General features: G+C 35.4%; 1 long non-coding RNA gene across 1 annotated transcript; it reads left to right on the top strand.

The window, feature by feature from the left end:
• The first annotated feature begins 8,200 nt into the window (after positions 1-8,200).
• Positions 8,201-9,531, top strand: LOC128552899 (uncharacterized). The gene is made up of 3 exons (XR_008369200.1): positions 8,201-8,294; positions 8,581-8,677; positions 8,952-9,531. It is a non-coding gene; the product is annotated as an uncharacterized LOC128552899 (long non-coding RNA).
• Positions 9,532-9,816: the final 285 nt, after the last annotated feature.

The raw sequence follows: 9,816 nt of genomic DNA, 5'->3' as shown, positions 1-9,816 counted from the left end.
TTATGTATATCATCTATTTAGACAGCTGTTTCGTATATTTTTAGCATAAATCCAAAGCCTACTGGAACTTTAAACTGAACAAGTCTTGCGAGACGTAAAAGAAAAAAAAAGCGAAATTCGAAAGATATTGTGTATAGCCACCATTAAAGGGAAAACTCTTAGTTATTCTTATTTGTTTTTCCAACGCTGGTCATTTTTCTTACAATATGATTGAAGACACTAAGGAAAAAAGGATAAGAAAACAATAGACCAAGAAGGCTTATTTAGTCAATATGAAACATCATACAATTTGAGGTGATGCTGATTATAAGACCTTGAAATATACAGGTATATGCAAACAGTGATAATAGAGAGAAAGTTAGATGCCCATGGGCAGCATGTTGGGCCCGCCCTTTGACCCCTAACTATGACCTTGACCTTTGAGATAGAGTCTCATTGAATTAAACATTCATGTCAAATGGAAACAAGATTCCTCAATGCATGTCAAAGTTGTGGGCCGGACAAGATCTGACATGATCTTTGACCTCCAACTGTGACCTTTACATTTTTAGATAGGAACCTGGGGTTTAAGCATGGCATTCCGTCACACTGAGGCTAACATTCATGCCAAATATAAACAAGATTTCTTCATGCATGTCTAAGTTATGGTCCTGACAATCAAATCCGAAAGCACGCACGGACGCACAGACACACGAACGCACGCACATACACCGAACAGCCATTTGAACAACTATGTCTTCGCTTCCGCAAGCGGGATCGACAAAAAAGGTGGGTCGCAGTACCAGGCGGGTCAGACCTCTATAAAACTACATGTAAAATATTCATTCCCATTTCTTTCTAACTTAGGTACATTGTTTTCTTTTATTTGCCTTGAATAATTCAGCCTGTTAAAATACATAAACTTTTTAAACAGTTGAAAATTTGGACCTGTGTTCTTAAATTTACATCAATATATATATTGTATTTGACCAAGAGAATAAGATTTGTCGTTGCTTTATTTAATTTTTCATTACATAGAATTATGTCCGTACGGTTATTGACCAATTTGTATTCACATTAGGACATTTTAAGTTCATCCATCTTTTAACATGTTTCCCATAAGAATTTTTTTTACTGAAAATCCCAAAAGAGATGTTTATTGTTTCAGCATGATTTTCGCATTAAGAACAACAGCTGAAATTTTTAGCTCACCTGAGCCAAAGGCTCAGGGTGAGCTTTTCTGATCACTCACCGTCCGGCGTCCGTTGTCCGTAAACTTTTACTTTAAACGACATCTCCTCATAAACCGCTAGGCCAATTTCATCCAAACTTCACAGGAATGTTTCTTGGGTGAAGCTTTACAAAAATTATTCAAAGAATTGAATTCCATGCAGAACTCTGGTTGCCATGGCAACCGAAAGGAAAAACTTTAAAAATCTTCTTCTCAAAAACCAGAGGCCCTAGAGCTTAGATATTTGGTGTGAAGCATTGCTTAGTGAATTTCTATCAAGTTTGTTCAAATCATGACTCCGGGGTCAAAATTGACCCCGCCCCAGGGGCACTTGATTTTACATAGGAAAATCTTAAAAAATCTTCAACTCAAAAACCAGAAGCCCTAGAGCTTAGATATTTGACATGTAGCATTGCCTAGTGGATCTCTACTAAAGTTGTTCAAATCATGACCCCGGGGTCAAAATTGACCCCGCCCCAGGGTCACTTGATTTTACATAGATTTCTATAGGAAAATCTTCAAAATTTTTTAAAAATTAAACCAAAAGGCCTAGAGCTTAGATATTTGACGTGTAGCATTGTCTAGTGGACCTCTACAAAATTTGTTCAAATCATAACCCCCGGGGTCAAAATTCACCCCGCCCCGGGGTTCACTTGATTTTACATAGGAAAATCTTCAAAAATTTCCTTAAAATAAACCAGAAGGCCTAGAGCTTAGATATTTCACATGTAGCATTGCCTAGTGGACCTCTACAAAATATATTCAAATTATGACCCCCGGGGTCATAATTGACCCCGCCCTAGGGGTCACTTGATTTTATATAGGAAAATCTTCAAAAAAATTCTAAAAATAAACCAGAAGGCCTAGATCTTAGATATTTAACATGTAGCATTGCCTAGCAGACTTCTACAAAATGTGTTCAAACATGATCCCCGGGGTCAAATTTACCCAGACTCATGGGGTCACTTGATTGTACATAAGAAAATCTTCAAAAAATTTCTAAAAATAAACCAGAAGGCCTAGAGCTTAGATTTCACATGTAGCATTGCCTAGTGAACCTCTACAAAAGTTGTTCAAATCATGACCCCCGGGGTCAAAACTGACCCCGCCCCAGGGGTCACTTGATTTTACATAGGAAAATCTTCAAAAAAAATTCTAAAAATAAACCAGAAGGCTTAGATCTTAGATATTTGACATGTAGTATTGCCTAGTGGACTTCTACAAAATTTCTTCAAATCTTGACCCTCGGGGTCAAATTCACCCCGCCCCATGGGATTACTTGATTGTACATAGAAAATCTTCAAAATTTTCTAAAAATAAACCAGAAGGCCTAGAGCTAAGATATTTGACATGTAGCATTGCCTAGTGGACCTCTACAAAATTTGTTCAAATCTTGACCCCCCCCCCCCCCCCCCAGGGTCAAATTGACCCAGCCCCATGGGTTACTTGATTGTACATAGGGAAATCTTCATAAATTTGCTAAAAATAAACCAGAAGGCCTAGATCTTAGATAATTTGATATGTAACATTGCCTAGTAGACTTCTACAAACTTTGTTCAAATCATGACCCCCGGGATAAAATTGGCCCCGCCCCGTGGTTACTTGGTTGTACATCGGAAAATCTTCGAAAAAAAATTCTAAAAATCATCAGTTTGACATTTGAAACATGTAGCTCATATTACTCAGGTGAGCGATCCAGGGTCATCATGACCCTCTTGTTTATTTTCATTTCTGGTAATAGAGATCTAAGAATCCTGCTAAAACTAAGGTAATTTTAACGGTGATGGTAGAACTTAATTATTTAGTTTAATCATATTTTATTGCTTTCTTCAATACAAATTTACAAGACATGCATACAAAAGTCGAACTAAATTTAAGACTATTATAAGTGCATGGATATACAGATTACATATAAAGGCAAAAGGGTTGGGCCACAAGTTTTAACAACATTAGCGGGACTTATGAGCGGGAACTTAATTATTATGAACAGCAGGCAGTATTCTTACAGATAGCGATATTATGCACATGCACACGCAAAAGTGGAATTAAATTTCTACATGTATACATAGTATTCAGCTACTCCAAAAGATTACAAGGAAACTCATTGATGCGAGCATCAAAGACGCCGCCAAGTGTTGTGTCTGAAGTACATTTATTGCAATATGAGAAATCACCTAATTATTAGTTTGGTTATTCTGACTGGTTACAAATTATCGACATTAGCACATAGTACAATATATGTTATAAACTGTTAAAAGCCTGAAGAATAAGCATGTTAGAAAAGCATTACCATGCAATACAAATCCTCTACCTGCAACGACACAGACATTGTGAGTAGGGGGTCCCTTTACATACAAAATTAGAGTAAATATTTCACCAACTAAGGTCAGCACCTGTGAAAAGTTCTTTTATGCAGGAGCATGTGTATGAAGTTTCACAGAAATGCAGTTTGTTGGGAAATGAGGAAATGATGAAAGATAATTATTTCAAAGTTGTGGTTCACAGAAACCATTATCTTCATGAATCTTTCTTATATACTTTTGGAATATCATAGAATTCTCTTTTTTTTCTCTTTTGAACGAACGGTAAACTTGAAGTCCTCGTAGAACCGTAAGGTTACTAGGAATATGTCAGTGTCTAGATTCAAATCTAATATTTCAAGAAATTTAGCAAGCATAATAACCCACTGCTAAAGTGTAGAAAACGTTTAATGAAAATCTTTTTTTAAGTTAGATAGGAATGGACAGACACAAAAACAAACTATCTATAAAAGTAAAAAAAAAGAAAGAAAAAAAAGAAACAAGTAACAAGATATAATACAACGTTAAGGTAACCATAACAATTATATAAATATACAACTGCAAAAGGAATCTGTAAAAATGTGCGCATTCTGAAATTACATCACTGTACCTATCAACAAAGAAAATAAGACAAAAGATTAAAAATAAGTTAACGCGGCACTTCCTACGTTCATTTCAACATATATGTATGCTTAATGGTTCCTTTATTTATTTTGTTAATACGTTTTTTCAAGGAATTTTATGCAGGCAAAGTGTAATTTTCCGTATTTTTATTTTTTAATATTCTCTTCGAAGTTTATTTATTGTAAAATACATGAACGCTCCCTTGTCCGCAATAGACCTCACGCGTTGCAGTATGGTATATCTGCGGTGTGTTCTATTTATAGAAAATTAGATAGGTAAGTAGGTCATGCTAAGGTCAGAAATAGAAAACTTGACTTACAGAGTAACCTCCCTTATCAATAAATCGGATCAACATTTTGACGAAATTATAGATAAAAAATATTTTCTGCTCTACAAATAAAGAGAGAAAAGACAGATAACATTGTTTTATATAACATAATAAGTTGCATTACATACATTTCGTATGTGTGTGTTTTTTTTTTTGTTGTTTTTTTTTGTGGGGGGGGTTGCCATTTCTTTTTGTTTATTCACTAAAATCAAGTGTGCAATATCGTGGGTCCTTTTACAAACTATTCACTGTGTTCAGTTTATCATTCCGAAACTATTCATTACCATCTTTACAGGGTCCAAAATAAAAGTGTATCCCATATACTCGACACCGCCTTCTGGCGGCGTCGAATTAGAGAATCTTTACCCGATACAATCGCATGAGACACTCATTGAAACTACACGTACACGTACAAAATCTTAACATCTCAATTACAAAAAGTGTACAGCCAACCTGTATTAAACAGCCCTCAAAGGAACACATACTGCTGACAAAGGCAGGTGGCTGCCTAAATCTGGTGACGTTGGAGACAAAATACTTTTCTGGTAGTGTGCCTACCGTGACTGTTTGATGCTAGGATCAACTTAAGACCAGTTACCATCAAGGTAACAGAGATTTTATGAGGTTCACTATATCTATGACAGTCGTTGCACGACGTCAGTACAGTCAAATATTTTAAAACTATTCTTATTAGCATTCTAAAACAACAAACACAAAGAGCTAGACAGAAATTGTATAGCAATTTACAGGCAATGCAAAGAGGCTGAAGCCCAAGTTATAAGCACATAGCGGAGAAACTGGCACAATTGAGAGATTTCTTCATTTACAGCTAATGGGAAAATGAGGTGAGTTGTTTAAATATATAGAACTTATCTGCATTTTCCTGCCTCAACAACCATTCTATCTTCAGAATACTATTAAACAGCATTTTCCTATCGATGTTGTTCGGACGATATCAGATAGCAAACTGTTTCGGAGGCGTGGCAAATATATGCACGGACTTCTCGTAACTTAAAGTTATGCCACCAATCATGTAGAAAATTAAATCGTAAAACGGAATGTAACTGATGTTGTATGTCAACGGACAAGTCATGAAAAAGTCTCCAAAAATAATATATTAATTTATTTCTACAAGAGAACATTTGTAGTTTTGAAAGGAATATTAATAGTGTATTTCCAGCTGAAGTTTCATCTGAATGAAGTTTTTCATTCCATTTTCTTTTTGAATTTGGAAAACATTTGACCGTAAGTTCTAGTCATAAATGTATCTGCATCCTTCCTGTTTCGTTGACAAACGTTATAGTTGGGTTTCTTTCTTTTTGCTAAGTGCGGAAAAGTCATGTTAGAAAGAAACTCTCTAATAGACTCTTAATATTTTGGGTGTGTCTGTGTGGATGGGTGTGCTGTAAAAAAATTGTACTTATTTTGTACGCGTTTGAGAAGTTGCTAAAAGAAAGCGAACTGCCAACACTGTTCAAAAATTCAATTACTAAAATTACTCATTTATTTACAAATCATAAGTAACAGGAACTAGTGCCTACTGTTTTAAACATACATGTATATACCGAACAGGCAGAGAACAAAACTTATTCCATGTCTTCGGATGTTTGCTTAGTACCGACTATGGACTGGCGATGTATATAAGGAATATACGCGTATTTTACATCAGTGTGTGCCTAAGAAATGCATAATGTCATCTCCGCTGTACTCTTTAAACATTATAAATAATTAATCCTTCAACAGACATGATGCACGTTGCTTTACCGGTACCATGCACGTGGCTATTAAAACTACGCAAATGTCTATATACATAAAGGTACATAATACATAATCCAAGACTTACGTTTGTCTAAATTTTCACTCACTGAGACATTGCTGAGCTAGTACTGATTTCTTTTGTCAGTTTAAAAATAGTAACAAGCTTGATATCACTATTTATACCATTTTTCAAACTAAAATCACAAAGCCACGGGACTGCTCTGTCTCGCCGCACTAATAATTTTGAACTGTGAAATGCCGCCACACATTTTTTGACCATGTCATGTTTGAATGTATATAACTCGTTGTATATTGCGTTTCGTCAGTTAAAAGTTGGACACTATTCAGAGCAAACATTTTAAAGGTTGACGTTTTAAATAGTATAGCCGTAAGTTGAAAAGTGAATTAATATATCACGATAAACTGCCGTTTTCGCATTTTTTTTTCAAGAAAATCACACTTTTAACTCGCCATAACTTACTCAATATACGTTACTTTTAAAGGGAATCACATGGCATATACTTTGTTCATGCTACTTTTTATAGAAATAAAGATTATAACATATTTTGCACAAACCGATTCTAGGATCGAAAATACTTACCCCAATATAGATGCCGGCAAAAATATCGGAGAACTGTTTTGCTCGCAACCGGTTAACGGGTAAACTGTTTTTTATTTTCAAGGTCATCATCAAATTTATGCTAAAGTTAATATCGCCTTTAAAATATTAAAGTATTTAATACAATATATCAATAATCTCCTAATCCATGTCATTTTAGGGACGTCATAAATATTTCTATATTCGCCAATTTAAGTTTCCCATAATTGTATGTTTCAGTTACAATATTGTAGTGCCCTAAGAATGGGTTGACCGTGATTTCACCATTTGCATATCAACTCTTTTTATTGACGTAAAATAAATCCTGTCCAGTAAAGCTAGAGAAAGGTTGGAACTAATTGCAAAAGTCTGGTTTTTGGTGCTGGACGAAAGTACATACTTTTAGCTATTTCCAGAAAAAAATCGCTATCCATAGGAGCTAAGGGATTTTCTCTACGGGTCCTTAAACTTGACGTAAAAATTTGCATTGTTACATAGAATTCGGATTTTTTCATGGCGCTAACTGTACACCTTGGTGACGTCATCGGGTATATGTCAACAAGTTACAGCCGCCATTTTTTTTTTAAACTCGATGCAACCTTTGGTTCGAATTGCCATTTTCCAAAAGAATTATCGAGATGTGAACAAAGGTAAGTGTGTTTCTGACGTATTTATAAATAAATGACATGTGTGCAGCAGGATATCCAGCTCAATTTGTATTTTGTCCCGATTTCGCATCGTGTTTGCTGGTAGACTCACAGGTGCCCGGCGCGTGACCTGGACCCCCCAACCCACACACTACAACCCCCCCCCCCCCACACACCCGTTTTAAAAAATAAAAAAATATCATCAAAATCCTGTAAAACACTATCAAATATTCATATTACAATCAAATAAATAGTTTCAAACAAAAATATAAAAATTTATATTTTTGTTTGAAACTATTTATTTGATTGTAATATGAATATTTGATAGTGTTTTACAGGATTTTGATGATGTTTTTTTATTTTTTAAAACAGGGGGGGGGCTGTAGTGTGTGGGTTGGGGGGTCCAGGTCACGCGCCGGGCACCTGTGATTCTAGTGCGGTATACATTTTTTTGCAGTTCAGATTCTAGTTTCATGGTATGTGCCTATAAGATGGATTGGCTGGAGACAAGTACATTCATGTTGCTGTAGATCTTTTCAAGGTATGAATTAAGTTTGATATATCTCTTTATTCTGACCAGAATAGACAGAACTATTATTATGATATTAAAATCAAAATGAAGGTAAAATATATGTCCCTGAAGTGGAGCTTTAATGATAATATGTATAACATAAATACAAGATTTAGGAGAACAGTTTGTATAGATTTAATACTTTTATAGAATTCCGTTGTTTATTTTCCAGTTTGATTACAATGTAGACCTGTGATGTGTGAATGAATTCCAATTTACCGACAGTGTTTCTTTGGATCCTGCTATTCATATTATATGGTAACTGGTCTTAAATAGATCACACTAAGCTTGATTTCACTTTTCAAATATTTCTATTTCATGTTATTTTTTATTGTAGTGTTTATACAGAACCTTAAACTAATCTGTTATCTCAGATCGAATCATTAATCGGTGATTATTGAAAACAAAAAACAATATTGTGACAATAACAGTCATTTACATTAGTATGCTTGTAACAGAATTTAGATATAGGGTCGTGTTTGCGTTCATTTTTCTCTGCAGACCTAGAAATCAAGAAACATATCTCAGAATTTTTATATTTCAGGATTTGTTCAGTTGTTCTATGTTGAGCCAGGTGGTATTTGTTGAGGTGATGCATACTCTTAAGCATAATGGCAGAACCAGTGGACATATCATCGGAAGTAAGAACACTCATAATTCTTGTTGTGTATCACACAATATCAAATACTCTACTTGAAGCAGAAACTCACAATGGTAACCCAAGGCATTGAGATTTATTATATAGATGCTTGAGTCATAAGAAATGATAGGATGATAGACCTAATCAAGCGTCTTTCATTTTATTATTAATGAATTATATATTTAAGTTGTTCTGCTTTATTCGGGAATATATGAACTGATTTTACTGGAAAAAAAAACACATCATTCAAGTAAAACTTATTTTTATTTTAAAAGGATGAAAGCTGCCCTATCTGCGACGAATTTTAAAGAACGGATCGCCCATAGTTTTGATACGTGAAAAGGGAGCAAATAGCATCAACAGAGCCAGTGCACAGAGAAAGTCGAATGTAACAAGACTGTAGAAGGGATTTTATAGACTTGAGAAATGTAAAAACTGATAATTATAGTGGATATGCATGTGACTCTTTGATAACAAGATGCAGTTGTACAATTTTTGATTTTAAATCTAATTGTTTCTTCTGCACTTGTAAACCGCCTCGGTAGCCTAGTGGTAGAGCGTCCGCTTCGCGTGCGGGAGGTCGTGGGTTCGATCCCCGGCCGCGTCATACTAAAGACATAAAAAATGGTACTAGTAGCTTCCTCGCTTGGCGCTCAGCATTAAGGGGATAGTGCTAGGACTGGTCAGCCCGGTGTCAGTATAATGTGACTGGGTGTGGTATCATGTCACGTGTCTACGGCGTGATATTCCAGTGAGGCAGCACTATAAAGTTGGGCAATGTGCTCACTGCTACAAGTAGACACCGTCGTTTATATGACTGAAAAATTGTTGAAAAAGACGTTAAACCCGAACACACACACAAATGTAATAAAATATGTAGTGAAGTCCACAGAGTCAAACAATTAAATTTTACTGCAACTATAAAAGAGTTATGTAATGTAAGAAGTGACTCGTGGGGTAAGAAGGTTTGTGCTAGGTTGGTATCAATCCTTGATTTGCAGGCTGTTGAAGCAGTTTACCATCATGTGTGCAATGTAAACTTTCGTACTTTAAGCAGTTGCCTGACAGGTTTGCAAAAGATGAAAAAAGTAAGAAATCACCGGAAGACCACAGTGCACAGAATTGCTGGAAGGAGTTTAG

This window comes from Mercenaria mercenaria, unplaced genomic scaffold (assembly GCF_021730395.1).
Source record: "Mercenaria mercenaria strain notata unplaced genomic scaffold, MADL_Memer_1 contig_3273, whole genome shotgun sequence".
Classification (NCBI taxonomy): Eukaryota; Metazoa; Mollusca; class Bivalvia; order Venerida; family Veneridae; genus Mercenaria; species Mercenaria mercenaria.
Note: the sequence above shows the minus strand (reverse complement) of the source record. Positions and strands in the feature narration are given on the sequence as shown.